Below are 17,993 nucleotides of genomic sequence, written 5' to 3'. Positions count from 1 at the left end.
TAGCCCTCCCCTGGACCTGCTGGATGTGCTGACCTGGTTCCCAGGGTCTCTTCTAGGTGGAGCACCAGGGTGTCTCCGATGCTCAAATCCTGTCTGCTCCAGGTCCTGGGCCGGAGCTCTATCCCACGCACCATGATGTCTGACTCAGATAAACACGAGGCAGGCAGCCCTGCCCCCTGCAGTGCCCTGCTGCTCCTCCCCTGGACACCCCTCCCCTAGGACCACAGGAAACATGAGCATCAGGGCGTAGGGCAGCTGCATCCGTTAGCTCGCAGTTCCCCAGGCCGGAGCCCAGCCGTGAGTGCACCAGGTGCCCTGCTGGGGGCCTCAGAACATGGCCCTCCACAGGTCAGCTGAGCTGGGGTCTCCCCTGGAGAGGGTCTGCCGCCAAGCTAACTCAGGTCACTGGCAGAACCTGCTTCTTGTGACTAGAGGACTGCAGAACTGTTTCTAGCTGACTGACATCTGGGGGCCACCTACAGCCCCAGAGGCCACCTGCACCCCGAGAGGCCACCACTGCCCTTTGTCACATGGCTTCACCAACACAGTTGCTACAATCAAGCCAACAAATAGGCCACCTGGCTGGCTGGATGGAGTCTCACACAGCTGATCGCAGTTGTTAGGTGACCTCCACTGCCCGGCCCTAGTCTGTGAGGGGCAGCATTTCATCATATTCAAGGCATGAACACCAGGGCCAGCGGGGGGCACCCTGGAGGCTGCCTGCTGCACCTTCCCATTCCCTTACCCGTGGGCTCCTTTGCACCTGGCTCAAGTGACGTCTGCCTTAGGTGAACGTGCAAATCACAGGGCCCGTGGGGTTGCAGGCGCCTGCACCACACTCACACCCAAGAAGCCAAATAAAGCAGTGCTCAGTGCATTATCTGTTTTCCAGACTTATATAACAACAGGAAAGGTCCTCAAGCCCTTAAAAAGGCCTCCGGAGGGGCCACTGCCCGGGAGATTCTATTTAGTTCAAGTCGGAGATAACTTGAGTTTTCACTTGCCATTAGCTCTTGTCTGGGTTCTGCGGGAAATGGAGTTTGGTGACGATGAATGAGATTTCCAGTATGGACCTTGTTGTGCTAAAGCAATCTGAGGCTTCAACTTAATTTCACAATATTTTGTTTTCCAATCTCTTTTTGTCTGTTGTAACAAATCTTGGTATTATCTACCCTGGGAATAGCTTTCACTATTCAACGGAATGACATTTCTGAAAGCTGTAATTTGTGCTGGGACGTCCACTGCGTATGTGGGATTAATACATGGTAACTCTGGCTCTTTGCCCAAAGGAGATGCATGCTGGGCACCGGAGCACTGGTGTGAAACTGTGTGGGCTGCAAAGCCATCGCACGAGGGCTGGGCGCAGGTGCCAGGCTCCTGCTGTGGACAGGGCCCCAGGATCGGGGGCCAGAGCGGGCTTCCGGACTGGGTTCTGCCACCGTGCTCATGTCTGCAGGTGCCTCCTCTGAAGTCCTGGTGCTTCTGTCCATCAAGGAGAAGGGCACTGGCTTCAAAGACGTTTCCCACTATTTGTCAAAATTCACGTTTATTTTTTTCACAATTTCACCTATCAGACGTTTCAAATGTCAGAATGAAAACGTTGCAGGGCAGAGTTCTAGAAAAGAGCAGAGAAAGACCTCTAGTTCCCTCCTCATTGCCCCTGGGGCCTGGGCTGCACACCGGCCAAGCCCACACAGGGTGGGATGTCCCCAAGGCTTCCGAGGAAGCTGAGGCTCACCTGCTCCCTGATGCCGCCCGCTAGGCCAGTGAAGGTCTTCTTTGCTGTTATTTTTTCTTCATTGATTCATTTTGGAAAATAGTCAATGGCTGTCTTCAAGTTCATGACTTCCCTATTGCATTCTCAGGACTGTTGGGAATCCAACCTAACGCTGCATGTCTGGAAGATCATGGCTTCCTTCTTAGTTATCTCATACTCCCTTTCCCATAATTGACACATCTGGGGTAGCAGTGTTAATGTACTTCTCTTATCTCTCTCATTTTATCATTTCTATAATTTCTGGGTCTGTCTTATTGGTGAGTTTTGTCCTGATTATGGGTTCTGTTTTCCAACTTTGGCACATGGTGAGCCATGCCTGACTTATGTCTAGTTTGTCATACAGAGAGGACATCAATAGGTTCAGAAAAAATACTTGAGATAAAAAGGCTAAAGATTATTTGAATTTGACAGGAAATATAAACTTAGGAATGTGATGTGCTCAAGGGGACCCAGACATGAAAAACCTTCGGCTGCCCACACACATGGAGGCAAACCACAGTGAAATCACTGAGGAAATGTTGTGAAGAGAAGAGTCTGAAGTTACCCAGGTGAACATGGCCCATGATCTATAGAGAAATAAAGATAAGACAGTTGAAGACTTTGTATGAGAAACTATGCAAATGAGAAGACAATGGAACAATAGGTTTCAAGTGCAGAAGGAGAAATTGACGCTGGAGTTCAACCAAAAATTCTATATCCAGAAGAATTAGCAAAACAAAGACTTTGTCAGAGAAAGAAAAAGTGACAGTATCAATCTCTCACACAGCTGTGCTATAAGAATTTTAAATGGAATTAATAAGAGGCTCAATTAATTTAATAGATACATAACTATTCAAATTGCCTATTTCCACCTGGTCAGTGCTGATACATTTGGTTTTGTAGGAAATGTCTGTTTCATATAAACTTTACTATTTATGCCAAAAAAGTTGTTTCTAGTGCTCCCTGTTCCTTTTTGAGTTCCACAGGATCTGCAGTGATTACTTAGGTTCTTTTCAGGCATTATTAATTTTTGCTTTCTCACTTCTGTTCTTTAATTTTGCAGAGAGTTTGATGGTTAATTCTTTTTAGAATATTAATGTTGCTTTCATTGATTTCACTCTGTTGAATATTTGTATTTATTTTACTTTCATAACTTTTGTCCCCTTATCACTGTTATTTCCCTCTCCCCCCTACTTTATTGGGGGTAAATTTATGGTTGGTTTCCTAACTTTGAATTTCATTATTATTCCTTAAATAAATTGATGAGAATGTGAATTATTCATTTTGTATGCAGTATTCTATATATGCCATTTATATTATGGTATCTGCTAATCTTGTCTAAATATTCTATATGTAGATATGCATATGTACATTGAGATACCTACATAGTTGTTTTAAGTATCTAGGTAGAGAGAGATGGGTATCTAAACAAAAACATGTGGATCAAAATACAGATATCTGTACAGATCTGAGCCATGAGCCATGAATTTCTTCCCAAGTACAGATTTAGGTAGATCCCACAAATTTTAGTATCTTGTATTTTTTTTTATCATTTGGTTCAGCACATTTCTGTTTCACTTTCAATATAACTTCTCCTTTTATTCATGGCTATTTAGAAATGTATCATTTAGATTCCAAGTGTTTAGAATTTCTTCTCCATCTTCTGTTGTTCTTTTTTCCCTTAATTGAGCTGTGGTTAAAGTCCATACTCAAAATCATCCCAATTACTTAAAAAAAGATGTGGAATTGTGCTAAGAGCCAAGTATATGATGCATGGCATTTTTGGTCTAAAGGTGACGCCAGCTAGCCATTGAGATGATATGATTATGTTAAGATTTGCATTCATATGGATATTGGACTCCTGCTGTCCACCTAGGCCAGCTACGGGACTCCTGGAGAGTTCCCATTGGTTGGGGAAGTACAGTAGGAGGGAGTTCCGGGGGAGGAGCTCTCTCTGCAGTCCGGGAGGAGGCCGCGTGGGTGGAAAAAATCTTCCCGGCTGTACCGGACATTGGCGGCAGTTTCAAAAAATAAACTTTGTTCCTGCTTGAGTGGCTCGTGATTTTGTGCCCAGCCAGACTGCGGCAGAATTGCCTCTGTCCCAGCTGAAGTCATGTTTGTAAAAGACCCACATGTCCTTGAAAACCAAGGTCACTGTCAGGTGATCCTGCCATGTTTCCACTGGGCCCACTGCTCACCACGGAATCCTTCATGGTCTTGCTAGTTTCCTGCTTATTGTATTTGTTATAGAATCAGTTTCTTAAAAATTTCCCACTGTGGTTTTAGATTGTTCAGTATCACCCTTTTATTTGTGAATTTGGCTTTTTTCATTTTGAAGCTACATGATCGGATGCATGGTTATAGCTTTCTTACGGATAATCTCTTTCATCCCTACAAAAAAAATATCTCTGCATTTCTGATACATTTTCTTCATCTAGCATCTGTTTAATAATATCAGATTTTGTTTTGTTATTAACCTCAGAGGTTTATCTTTTCCATCATTTTATTTTTGGCCTGCCTAACCTTTCATATTTAAAGTGTCTTTTGTAAACATGATATATTTAGGTTTTATTTTGCTTTGTTTTTAACCCAGATGGGCAACCTTTGTATTTTAATTGGCATATCTGGCCTGTGCATTAAATGTAGTTCTTGATATATTTGATTCTGTGTCTATTATTTTTCTGTCTGTTCCACACATTCCGTCACCTTCTGAACTCTTTCCTTGCCCTCTTTTGAAGTAGTTAAATATGTGTGTCCTTCTGCCTCCCACCCTCATTTTCCTGTTCTATTAGTCATTTCCTTCGTGATCCAGGATTCCTCAGGTGCTCGATTTAGAGTTGAATTTGAATTAATGCTTTAACACTTCAGAGAAATGCGAGCTCTGAGATCCCCTTGACTGCACACAACCTCATCTGCCTGGTGCCATCTCGTGGGCCTGCAGCTCCAACACATACGTGTATACACGCTCACAGGGTCAGAGTGACATTGTTGTGCTCCTTGGCTGATACTCACGTAAACGTGCCCGCGTGTCCGCGTGTCCGCGTCCCTCTTCACCCTCTGCCCTTGTCTGCAGCACCCTCCAGTCAGTCCTTCCCAGCTGGATCTGTGGGCAACGGGCCCTCTGGGGTTGTTTGTCGAGACATCTCCATGTGGCCGTCTTTGGTGCTGTCTCTACATGCCACACAGAACGAGCTTAGCAGGCATTTAGTTGTGCCACTTTGAGGCTACCAAACCAATGTGCTGTGGCCTTGTGTATGCTGAACACGTAGCTGTCAATTATCGTGTGTGGCCTGCTTCTAGGTACATCCCCTCCCCACCTTCTCTTCCTGCTGTTAATACCTTCACTTTAGTGAACTCAACGACTTCATTACTAGGTGCTGAGGGCAGCATGGGTTTGGGTTATCCTCTGTCAAAGCGCCTCTTAAGTCTGAGGCTTGATATTTTCTCTCAAATTCGAAAATTTACTGGCCATTATTTCTTCAAATATTTGCACTCTCCTCCTCTCTCCTGTTTGAATGGACCTGCGGACCTTGGGTTTCCACTTCCTGTGGGACCTTGAGTTTCTACTTCCTGCAGGACTTTTGGTTTTACTTCCTGTGGGACCTTGGGTTCCCACTTCCTGTAGGACATTTGGTTTCACTTCCTGTGGGACCTTGGGTTCCCACTTTCTGCAGGACCTTGGGTTTCCACTTCCTGTGGGACCTTGAGTTTCTACTTCCTGCAGGACTTTTGGTTTTACTTCCTGTGGGACCTTGAGTTTCTACTTCCTCCAGGACATTTGGTTTCACTTCCTGTGGGACCTTGGGTTCCCACTTTCTGCAGGACCTTGGGTTTCCACTTCCTGAGGGACCTTGGGTTTCTTTTCTTGGAGGACCGTAGGTTCATACTTCCTACAGGACTTTGGGCTTCTACTTTCTGCAGGACCTTGGGTTCCACTTCCTGCAGGACCTTGGGTTCCACTTCCTGCAGGACCTTGGGTTCCACTTCCTGCAGGCGTTTCTCATGATTTTTCTTGCTTGTCTATTCTCCAGCCAAGTCTACTCACTGCATCTGAATGTTAGTCATTTGATTTTTCAAGTCGGAATTCCTATTTATATTTTGTGCATATTTTACAGCTCTCTCATAAAATTTTCCAGCTTAATCCTGTTTTCTTGTTAGTTTATTTCACTTTGTATTTTGCTACTTTGAATCCCTGTCTGAGCCTCCGACCTCTCCTGGGTCAGTTTGGTCTGCTGTTTACATTTCCTGACCTGCTCTTGGGTCTCATTACCGAGTCCCAGAGGCACAGGTGAGAGCTGACCTGGCTCCATGTGCTGTGTCTTCCTCCAGGCCACTTCTCTGCAGCCCCTCTAGGGGGTCTGCTGGGGGCACTTTGTCCAGCCAGGCTCTGCACTGATTGGAGGCCCGACAGATTCCAATGCCCCCCACCACCTCAGGGGCCTCTGGGGGTAAAGGCGTGGCTTTGAGTTCCACCCGGATCCTGGGAGAGGGGGCCTGCCCTGCTCTGTCTGCCTGAGCAGCCGCCTGTGGGCTGCCCTGGGGCCCTGGGGCCTGTGTGCTCCTCCTAGCCCCTTCTAGGGCTCTCCTGGGTACACCGCCAAGGGTCCGGGGTGAGGTGCCGCCTGAGGCTGGCGTCTCTCGCACCCCTGCTTCCCGGGACCCCAGCCCCTTGACCCGTCCACTTTCAGTCCTCTTAATATCTCCAAGAATCTTTCTAACTTCAACTGAGGAGGACCACAGCGAAGACCGGTCCCAGCGATGGTGGTTTCTGAGTTGTCAACGACAACGTTTCCAAATCGAGGAGGCGTCCTGTTGGAGTGTAGCAGTACCGTGCGGCTTTATGTGGAAAGCAGATATCGAGGTTCCCGGCTGACTGATTTCTCATTGTGATTTCCTGCATTGGCATTTTGATCCATGCTTTTGTTTTTTTGTAATCTTGGTAGGCATAATAGTGAAATTAACAATGATAATCCTAACCACTAACGCGTGTTGCCCATTAATGTGCACTTCTAAACGCTTACATCAAGTGCTTCGCCTCCTCCTCACAGAAAACCCGGATGAGTGTGCTGTTGTTTGTCCCACTGTACATGTGAGGTACAGTGCTGTGGTTTAGGGGGAGGTGCCCCCACGAACTCGTGTGTGAGACCGTGCACCAGAGTTCAGAGGTGAAAGGATGCGTTAGGAGAACCTTGACCCACGCAGCCATTAATCCCCTGGAGGGATCAACGGGGGGGGGGGGGGGGGGGTGATGCAGGCAGTGGGTGGGGCTGGAGGACCTGGGTCCCTGGGGCTGTGCCTTTGGGGTTTATGTTTGCCCTGGTGAGTGGTGCCTGTCTCTCTGTCTGCTTCCCGTTGTCACTTCCTGAACGCCTTCTCTAGGGGCTGAACCTCTGAAACCATGAGCTAAATAATCCTCTCCTCCTCTAATTATTCTTGTCAGGTCTTTTGGTCACAGCAACAAAAAAGCTGACTAGAAGAGTGAGTCACAGAGAGGTTAGGATCTTTCCTTAAAGTCACACAGTAGTTAGCAGAGTGAGGATTTGGACTGAGGCCATCTGATTATCATTATTAACTTCACTATTATGCCTACCAAGCTCTTATCCCAGGAGCCATAAGATGACTCCAAAAGCCGGAGGCTTTGGACACACGGGAAAGATTCAGATTTAGAATCGTGGTCTTGGGTGCTCTGGAAAAACCCCCACAACAGGCTTTCTAGACCAGATGATCCCTCTGTATTGTTCTGCTCTAGGTCTGAAAATACAAGATGAGAAGACCAGCTCGACAGGTCCCGGTACAGTCACGACTGTGAAGCACAAGTCTGTTTGACAGCGACGGCGGCTTAGGGTTGCCGACCTCACTGAGCTCACCTCCATGGGAGGACCTCAACCCAAACACGGACCTGTCCCTGCTAATTGCAGCTGTTGTAAGCTGAGGGCCTCCTGGATCAGGGGTCGGCGCTGCTCACCGCAGACCTGGACAGGAGGGGCTCGGAGGCTGGGCCGAGCCTCGCTCACTGGGAGAAATGGAAGACCAGCCCCTGGGTGCCTCTTCCAGAGGAAAACATGGAGGGAAGTGAAGGAGAACCGGCCTGAGGCCGGGGGCAGATCTGGGCTCCCACTGAGGAGCACACAAAGCCCTGGGGATGCACAAGACCCACGTCACACGAGTGGCAGCTGAGGTGCATTTGTAGAAGGCCATCCGGGCTTTGGGGAGAGGATGCTTTAGAGAAGACCAAAAGCTGTCTGTCTCTCCTCCCAGGACTCACGGTGGGGCTCTCTGTGGGCAGGCGTGTGTGCGTCCTGTCCTGGGCTGGACTCCTCAGGTGACGTGAGCCTTTTATTAAGAGATATGAGATCTCACGTGTGCACACTCACGCATAGAAAATCAGCAGGCGAGAAAACCCCAGCTCTGCTGAGCGCCAGGTCACACCCGGATTCCTCGGCAGCTGGAGCTGTTTCAGAAAAGTGCAAAAACCCCCTGAGCGAGCGGCCTCAGTCCTTGCAGTGTGCGCTCTCTACAGCATGACACTATTTCCTCTTACCACATCTCCGTGATCGTGGAGCCCAAACCTCGTGGCTGGGCCGCTCCACTGAAGCTCTGGCTCTTCTCCCGCCCCTTGGCCTGGAGAGCCAGGCGGGGCAGACACCTGTCCACAGGCAGCAGCGGCCTTCCAAGGACAGCCAGGGTGCCTCTGAGCATCCTGGAGCTCAGCGCCCTCGTGCCCTGGTCGTGGGAAGGCATGGAGTCTGGGAGGGGGTCGTCAGGACACCTGCCCGGGTGCCTGGTGGAGCTGTGTCCCCCCAGCAGCGCCTGTCCGTTCTGAGCCCATGCACTGGCCCTGCACAGTGACCTTTACCAAAAGGCTCTGTGTGTTCCCTGGGTTCACCTGGCTGGTCCGCAGCGTCCACTTACACTAGACCAACATCCAACCACGCCACAGAAAAATGCCCCGTTCTGGACGTCTCGGCACCAGGGTTCCTGAACAAAGCCGGTTGGGAGGTTTTGCTCATGCAGTTATTTATTCAAGTTTTAAAAAGAGATTTCACTGAAGAAATGAGAGAGAAGCGCTGCGTGGGTCAATGTGGGTGTTTTTCAACACTTTGAAGAGTGTGCTCTTAGCAACCCAAAACGGAAAGGGGAGGTCAGAGGCCCCCGCCATGTGCCCTGGAGTTATTTCATCTCTGAAAAACAAGCCCCATGCAAACCTGCCTTCTGTAAAAATGGGCTTTCTACGGGTGCCGCACACTGCCTGAAGTCGCAGAGGGTGTGTCCCACTGGTGAAGCTGAACCTGCAGCCGTGACAGCACACAAATGTGCAATGATCCCGGACAGGAGCCCTCGGACATGCCTGTGAGGTCACAGGCTTCTAGGTGTGGCTTCATTTCCAAAAACCGCTTCACCCACAAAGCCCAGTAAAATCACAGCAGCACAGGCCTAGGACGCGGCCGGCCCCGCAGCCTTCCCGATGTCCGACGTGCTGGGTGTCATGGGCAGGTGCTGTCGGAGCCCAGGTGACACTCTGGGAGCCCCTGACAGACCTGCAGATCTGTGAACGGCCGGGGGCTGTGAGCGTCCAGTCCTTGTCCCTCTGCTAATCGCCACCAAGGCCATCAGTGCATCTTGTTCTCCAGACACTGGCCTAGGACTTGGTGGGCTCTGGCTGGGCGGGGCTAGTCATCAGGGTGAGGCGTTTTCTAGATGTGATTAATACTTGTGCCCAGGTGAGTACCGTAGAAGGCACAGCGTGGGGCCCTGGTCCAGCGGGTGGAGGAAAGGCCTTCAGGCACAGACGGCAGGAAAAAAGGCAGACCCCGTTCCTGTTCAGCCTGGACAGTCCAGACCAAGGACACAGTAGCAAAGCCCCCAGAGTTCCCTGGCCAGAGGCCTGACCCAAACCCTGGATTGCCAGGCCACCCGTGGGAGCCCGTCCCCTAAGGTGAGCATCCACAGAGAGATGGAAATAGACACAGATGTGAAGTAGATAGAGCGGAATAGATGGATAAATAGGTGTCAGGGATGTGTACAGAGTTAGATGAACAGGTGTACAAATATACATGACAGATACAGAAACAGACATAGAAACAGAGATGTGGAGACGGATAGATGACGGAGGTATACACGATATATCTGCACACACGCATGTGTATGAATGATGGATGGATAGAGAGAAATAGATACAGAGAGAGAAGTATAGAGATAGACATGGATATAGAAATGGATCCAGTGGTACATAGAGATGGATATAGACAGATATAGATGATAGGTAGACAGACGGACAGACAGGTTCTGTTTCTCTGGGGATCACTGAGAAGCACGTACATGTGGCTCTGATACGTGCGGCAGCCCTGCCGAGGCCCTGCTCTCTGGGCTCACGGCGCAGGGGAGCTCATCGATGCACAAGGCAGATCATACCTGGCGATGCCAGGGCCAGGATGGGAGGGAGGGGCAGGGGGTGTCCACTGGAGAGTGCCCGAATTTCAGGGCAGCTGAGGGGGTTCTTCCTGAAGTGGTAGAGTAGCCCAGGGCTCCGGGGTCAGCAGTGCTGCAGCAGGAAGGAACGCAGAAGCCAGGGTTGGCAGGTGCCAGGGCTGTGGTCTGGATGTGCAGTGTCTTCCCAACTCCTGGGTTGCTGCAGGAGTTTAAGTGGCCAGATTGTGACAGCTGTAACCTAAGCAGTGGCTGATGCATTTGATGGGTCAATAACCTGAAAGGACACTGGACTGGGTGGCCACGTGGCTGGCCGGCTGTGACTGGAGGAGGGCCCTGGGGTGGGCCTGGGGCTCACATTTCATTCCTAGCCCTTCACTGGCTCTTCCTCTTCCAGCGTCCCCTGAGCTGAGCGGCTCCCTCTGCCCCATGATGGGCAGCCTCACCCCAGGCCGAGCACGGGAGGCTGGCGACATGGATGGGGACCTCTGAAACCGTGCGCCAGAAGAAATCTCTTCTCCACTAGGTTGTTCTTGTCCGATGATTTGGTCACAGTGACAAAAATCTTACTAATATTTCCAGAAAAGGTGGGAGGCCCACGGGGAGCCCTTCAGGACAGATGATAGAGGCATGGAGTCTAAGAGCAAGGGCCATGTGTCCAAGAAGGACAGACCTGGGCCCCAACCCTGCGCTCACACACATCAGCCGTTTGGCTTTGGAGGGAGTAGGCGGCCTCCCAAGCCTCAGTTTCCACCTCCTCAAAGGGGGAGACATTCCCTGGAGTCTGGCGACCTGGAGACTGTGGCTGGGTTCCACTGTGCAGAGCTGGGGTCTGTCTCTGTGAATTCTGAGGACAAGCAGCCGCCCTGTTCCCTAGTCTGGGTGGCAGCCCCTTGGTGCTTGCTGAAATGCACAGGACGTCTGCTCCCGTAAGTTCTGCTAAGTGTGCTCAGGGAACTGAGGGGGTAAAGCTGCTCCTGCCTGTCAGCGCGAGGCCCTGGTCCCCTGCGGCTCTTGGCCAGGTGTCTGGACAGGGAGAAAAAAGCCTGGGCTTGCAGCCTGGCTCTGCACAAAGGTCTCACTCTGCTCATCTCTGAAATGAGATTACACGTGCCCTGCCCCCTCCAGCCTGGCTACCGCTGTGAACGGGCTTTGTCATCTCCAAAGTGCTGTTCACACGTCCTGTGGTGTGTGTGTGTGTGTACACATGTGTGTGTGCGCCTGTGTGTGTCCCCAGAGCAAGTCGGTTCCTGAGATTTACAGCCTCCAAGTATAAATGCTGCTATGGAAGACTTTTAAGTTCATATAAATCACAATTAATGGGAATGGAGAAAAGCAAAGAAAATTTATTTGGGTTAGGAAAAATAGCCGTTGCAATAAGTAAACCACCAGAGTATTAAACATGGAAGGGAGCGAGGAGAGGGAGGGGAGGAGGGTGGGGAGGAGGGTGGGGAGGACGGCAGGAGGAGGGTGGGGAGGAGGGTGGGGAGGAGGGTGGGGAGGATGGCAGGAGGAGGGTGGGGAGGAGGGTGGGGAGGATGGCAGGAGGAGGGTGGGGAGGAGGGTGGGGAGGAGGGTGGGGAGGACGGCGGGAGGAGCACTGCGCTTCCCACAGCCCAGCCGTGGCTGGTGCTTCAACTTTTGCAGTAGAACAGGGACTGAGCAGGGACACCTGCTAATGCCCCGGAGACTTCCCGCCTCTCGGCAGAAGCTGCCTCACATCTGTGTGCTCAGGCATGCGGGTGAGCACCTGGGGGTCCACTCCAAAACCGCGGGGCAGAATGGCGGGCAGCTGCCGAGCTCTGCAGGGCGGAGGCTGCACCTGTAAGCCTTCCCTGCGCACCCCATTGCCCTTGGTGTCAGTTGGATGTGAGGAGGGCCCTGGGCATCCTCCTGCCCATTGAGAGGGTGCTCTGAGCCAGGTGTGGCTTCCCAGGGAGCAGGGTGCCTGCGAGGACCAGCCCCCTGGGCTCAGGAGCCCCTGAGGAGAGGTGGCTGTGCTCCACGCCCAGCCCTCTGCAGGCAGGGAGAGGAGAACAGAGGACCCGGCCTTGTGCGGGGCTGTCACCCCACCGCACGCCAAGCAGCAGTCAGGGGCCATCTGGTCCTGGAATGCCTTGGAGGGTGGGAGGCTGGCCCCTGAGGAATGAGGCGGAATCCCAGGCAGCCAGACAGGGAGGTGAGGCAGACGCCGCAGGTCCACGGGTGTCTGGGCTGGGCACGGCACAGGCTGCGCAGTGGGGGCAGGAGCAGCCCATGGGGGCCACCGGGGCTGCCATCGTGGTTCAACCGGCCATGTCATTCCTGGAGAGCCACCAAGGGTCTTAGCAGGAGGAAGATATTCATAAAGAGGCCAGCAGCTCAGGAGAGGACACTGAGGCCAAGGGACAGAGGGGCAAAGAGTCTGCTGAGGTGGATGCTCCCTCCACACCCTCCGCCATGATGTTCTGCCTCACCCAGGGCCTGGGGCTGGGAGTCGGCTGTCTGTGGGCTGAGACTCTGCAGCAGTGAGTTCCAAATAAAGGTCTCCTCCTCTGTGATTGCTCCCGCCAGGCCCTTTGATCGCAGTGATGAGAAAGCTGACTCAACAATGATAGCAGGGGCATCCCCTTTAAGAACAATGACAGCTGTCCCCAGGCGCAGCTTCTGACAGCACAGGCAGGAGATAAGGCTCCATCTAATCTCACCTGGCGGCTGACTGCCCACCGTGCATCTGTCAGGCCTGCTGGAGCAGAGATAGCGTCCAAGTCCCCGGGAACAACGTGGGCGCGGGCGAGACGGACTGCCCAAGGGTCTACACGCGGCGACACCTTTGATTTACTGAAGATCAGGGAAGCAACGGGCAGGGTTCTGAGGCAGCCCGGGAAGGCCCTCTCCTTGAATAACGATCGTCCCGGCCACTGCGTTCAGGACACCTCCTCACCGGAACGCTGACCCATCCACAGAGCACTCTGCACTCCTGGGCCGGGGACGGAGCCTGGTCGCCCGTCCATCCTGCCACAGTGCTCTGGTAGCAGCCCAGGGCGTAAGCCACTCGGGGCTGAGCATCGTCCCCTCACCAAGCCCCACTGTGCACACCGACTTCCAAGAAGGGACACAGAACCAAAGCCCGCAAGCGACCCGCCCCCAGCATGGAGGGGCTGCTGGCTGGTGGGCAGAGAGGTGGAAACACACAGGTGGCCAGGACTAGATGGGGCATCACCACCCCAGAATGACCCCTGGGTGCAAAGGTGCCACATCTCCCTCTGTGGATGACGTGCTGGGAGGTCATCCAAAATACAGCTGCCCCCTTGACCAGGGCTAGGCTGGACAGCTGAGGACATCACCCCTCAGAGGGTTAGACACAGACTCAGAACATCATGTCCTGCTGGGCAGACGGTGGGGAGCAGCAGGGGCCGGTCTTCCGCCACCTGAACTGAATGAAGTTCCCTGAGGGCCACAGGGAGAGGCTTTCCTGAGCTTTACTGCGTACCTGCTGGGGAGCACGCGCACACATACACACACACACACACGCACACACACGTGCACATGCAGACACATGCCCCGCACACACACACACACGCACACGCTTCCCGTTCCCGCAACACTGGAGATAGTCGACCTATGGAGGAGGAAGGGTCACATTGGCTGACAGTGCCGCAGGTCCCAGTCCCCGACCTGTTGGGCCCACTGTGTTGGGGCTCAGGCGCGGCAGCCCACGGAGCAGGAGAGCACAACCGTGCCGAGTGCCCATCTTGAAGCAAGGCAGAGAAAGGCCAAGGCGGGGCTCCCACAGTCCACCCCGTGGAGGACATACCCAGTGACCCAAAGACCCCCACCAGGCCCCACCTCTTAAAGGTTCACCTCCAAATAACTTGGGACCAAGCCCTCAACACACAGCCTTCGGGGGACACCAGGATCCCCACAATAGCACAGAGCGAGACAGCCCCACCCAGGGGTGTGGAGGGCTGTGACTTGGCCCAGCACACAGGATGTTGATCCAGCTCCTCCGGGTGGCCTGCACAGCCCAGTTTGCTCTCCCTGCCTCAGTGTCCATGTCTCCAGAGAGAGGCTGACCGGGCCTGGATTGACGCATCACGGCAGAGATGGACCATCCATGGAAACAGCTGGCCTGTGGCCGGGCCCAGCAGGTGATCTGCAGGCGCCCCTCCCCTGCTCCCCCTGAGGCCCACTGGAGGAGCTGGGTCCACGCCCTGCCTTCCCTTGCACACACAAGTGGGCTCCCTTGTTTCCTGACCTCCTGCTGGCGGCTGCGGGCCTCCATGACCCCATGACGGTAGGCAGAGACTGGCCGCCAGCCCGCACTCTGCCCTGACCCCACGTCCTCCCACCCTCACTCCCTGGTGGGATCTCAAATGTGTTGTGAGATAATCCCGCTTCCACCACCCCATTCTCTTTCCCTAAATGCAGCCTCAGTGTGACTCAGCCAGCAATAAATTGAGCTGAAATTACACTGAGATTTGCCCCTTCATTTCTCCTGACTCACCCTGATCCAATCGCAGGCTGAGGCCGTCCTCCCTCCAGCAGGGAAAACGACTCCCCGCCTCCCTCCTCTGAGTCCTGCAGGGGCCAGGATGGGGCCGAGAGAAGGTGGGCGAGCCTTGGCACCTCCCCGCCCGGACCCTGGCCTCGCTGGGGGACCAACCAAGCAAATGCCTGTGAAATCGCTGCCCTTCTGACAGGAGACCCAGATCCTGTGTAGGGCTAATCGCCAAGTGATTTGAGCCACTGGGCAGAGCTGGCCTGGTCCTTAATCCTGCACCAACAGCACAACAGATTGCTCATTTTGTTCTCCGCGGAGGGCATTAAGCAGGTGATTTACGATGAGAACACTCCTACCTGGAGATCCTCTCTCTGAGTACAAATGGAGTATTTCTTCCTCTGGGCCCCCTGAGGGAGTGGCAGGTGTCCGCCACTGGTTCACCTGGGCTCCTGGTTTCCAATCCCTGCAGCGGGAGCCGTGGCTGGATGGCTCAGTGCTGCGCCTCACTTCTCAGAGGGAGCTGCTGAGATCGGGGAGGAGAGCAAGGGGCCAGGCGGGCAGGTCCCCCCGGTTTCACCTGGGCGCTCTGTGTGGCCCCCAGAGAGGACCTCAGGCAAGCCCAGGCTTAGTGAGCAGACACTCCCTGTCCAGACCATGTGAGGGCTGGGCTGAGCTGAGCTGGTTCTCCCCATCTCTGCCGATCCTCCTCATGGAGCAGACTGATGCCAGCCCGGGCGCATGGTGACAGGCCTGTCCACCTCCAGCTTCATGGTCCCAGTTTTGCAGCAGGTCTTGGAGGAAGCAGCGGCATGTCACCGCCTCCTGCCCCTGCGGTTCTGCAACGTGCCCATCCTGTTCCATTCCCGGCCCTGGAACACCCCTTTCCTCTCCTGAGAACTGGCTGTGGCGTGGCTGGGCAGGACCATCCGCTGTCACCTGGCAGCACTGGACGAGGGACTATGCTCCGTGGCCCTGCAACAGGCGCCTCAGTTTCGTCGCCCACGGCCCCCTGCTGCCTGGCTGCTCACCCCTCGTCCCTGCCGCTCACAGCCTCCTGGCTGAGGAGGACAGGTCCCAGGCCAGCTTACACCCGGGCCTGAGTCAGACCAGGCTGCCCTGAGCGTGGACAGCTGCAGCCCGACAGCCAGCTCACAGTGGCTCTGGAGGACAGCAGGGCGCTGAAACGACCCCAGGGGCAGAACTCCAAGTGACATATTTGGTCTCCGCCCGAGAGCAGCAGGGCTGGGCTAGGTGGGCCCTCCCTGACGGCTGGGAAAGAGCCAGCCTGGAGGATGGCTGACCCCAACAGCATGGAGGGTGCCCTCTCAGGACCGAAGTAGTGAGAGTCTTTGTGTCGCAGGTGACGCCCAGCCAGGCGACCCCTGCCGGACTCGTGACGCTCAGGCGGACAAGATGGCGCGGTCTCTGCCTCGTTGCTCAGCCCCGCCAGGGCCTGCCAGGGGACCCTCCAGCACGGGGACCTGTAGGAGTGACTCTCGGTTTGCAGCTCAGAGTGCTGGAAAATCAGGCCTGACGGGAACACCTGCAGGCCGGGCGCTCTGCTCTAGCGGCCCTCTGAGAAACCACGATCTCAGTGGTCGAGGTCAGCGTTGCCAGGGGACCGAGAGATGGGGGGCCTCAGGGCATGATTCCCCCAACTCATAAGGCCCCCTTTTCATGGGGACAATGATCCTTCCAGTCTGCCGTCCACCACGTAGCAATTTAGAGCTTCCTCACAGTGCGGCTCCGTCATCCTCAGGTGATTGGCTTCTAGATGCCGCATTACCTGCTGGCTCGGGTCTGATCTGAGGATGCAACTGTATCAATCTTCATCACTTCCGCATTAAAGGAGCTTGCCGGGGTCGGCTGAGGTCGCCACCTGCCAGCTCTCGCCAGCTCCCGTGTCTGGGTGTCGACGCCGCTTAGGTGCTCACCCACTCCAAGGAAAAGAGCAAAGGTCAGGATTCGAAGCACAGTTTCTACCAAATGCATGTCACTCTCACACCTGAGATTTATTGAAAGATCCTAAGTGAAATCATTGCCGTATGAGGACCTTGCGTGTGGGGAGAAGGAGTCCTGGTGCATGGCGGAGGCCTTCAGGGTGTCTGACTTCAACGTCGAGGAGAAATCAGGTCAGTCCTCAGCCTTCCCCCAACTTCCCCCGGCACTCACAACTAAAGCACTGTCCTCAGTGTGACTGGGACTCCTGGGTGACCTTCCCTCCTCCGCTCTCCTTCTCCCACTCTACTGCAGGTGCACAGGTGCTGTACGCTGCTGCAACCTGCAGGCCACCTGCCTCCCCAGGCCCTGCACCCATCAGGATGCTCCTCCACCTGCTGTCCACAGTTGGACCTCTGCACTCCGGCAGGAGGCCTTCCCAAGCAGGCCTCCCACCAGCACCACTTCCTTAGTTCTTCAGTTTTTCACTAGTAAGCATCAAGTACACTACGGGAAGTTCTTACCACTTAATGACCTGGTTACCCCACTTCAGGCAGAGGTCCATATGGGCAGGGCTTTCTTCTTCTGTTTCATGGTACCGCTTCCCCAGCGACTCAGACAAGGTTTGGAACATAACAGACGCTGGAAAAAAGACTCTGGGACGGAGAGTGGAGACACAGAAACCAGGAAGATGTTTGAGTAGCAATAGTGGATGGGCATTTTAGATATATCAAGCTCAAGGAAGAAGTTGGGGATCTGCATATCAGGAAATCTTTTTTATGTTCACTTTTTATTCAACCTCAAACTCATGATCCTCCTGCCTCAGCCTCCTGAGTGCTGGGATCAAAGGTGTGTGCCATGGCACCCAGCTCATTTTTGAGCACTTTTATACTAAAGTGTATCTTGGTATATTTTTTCTTATATTTGTACTTTTAACTAGACAAACATCTGTTTAGAAAAGTGACAGTTGGTTTCTTTCTTATTGCATGTTATTTCTTTTCGTGTCTTATTGCATTGGGCAGGATATTCAGAAAAATGTTGAATAGCAGCACATCTACAGCAGACGAACGCTGTTTCCTGTTGCAGATGCCACCACCTGGCAGGACAGGCACCATGATCACTGGGTGAAGACCAACCTGAGCCCCTGCTTTTCTCACATCAGACAGTGGACTAAGGAAGTTTGTTGTTGTAATTCTGATTATTGTTGGTTTCAAACTTGAAGCAGTCAGGCCAAAAGAAACTGCCATAACCATTTTTTTTATTTATAATATAAATTTGAATCAGGATACCCAGTATTCTTAAGTATTCTTAGCAGTTGTGGATTTAACATCTCCAAATGTCAACAGAGAAAGCACATTCCTACTTGAATGATTTTGGCCTCAGATTTTC

The sequence above is a fragment of the Marmota monax genome, unplaced genomic scaffold (genome assembly GCF_021218885.2).
Source record: "Marmota monax isolate L192 unplaced genomic scaffold, Marmota_monax_Labrador192_F-V1.1 WCK01_AAM20220418_F8-fsc00051, whole genome shotgun sequence".
NCBI lineage: Eukaryota > Metazoa > Chordata > Mammalia > Rodentia > Sciuridae > Marmota > Marmota monax.
This window is presented reverse-complemented; position numbering follows the sequence as displayed.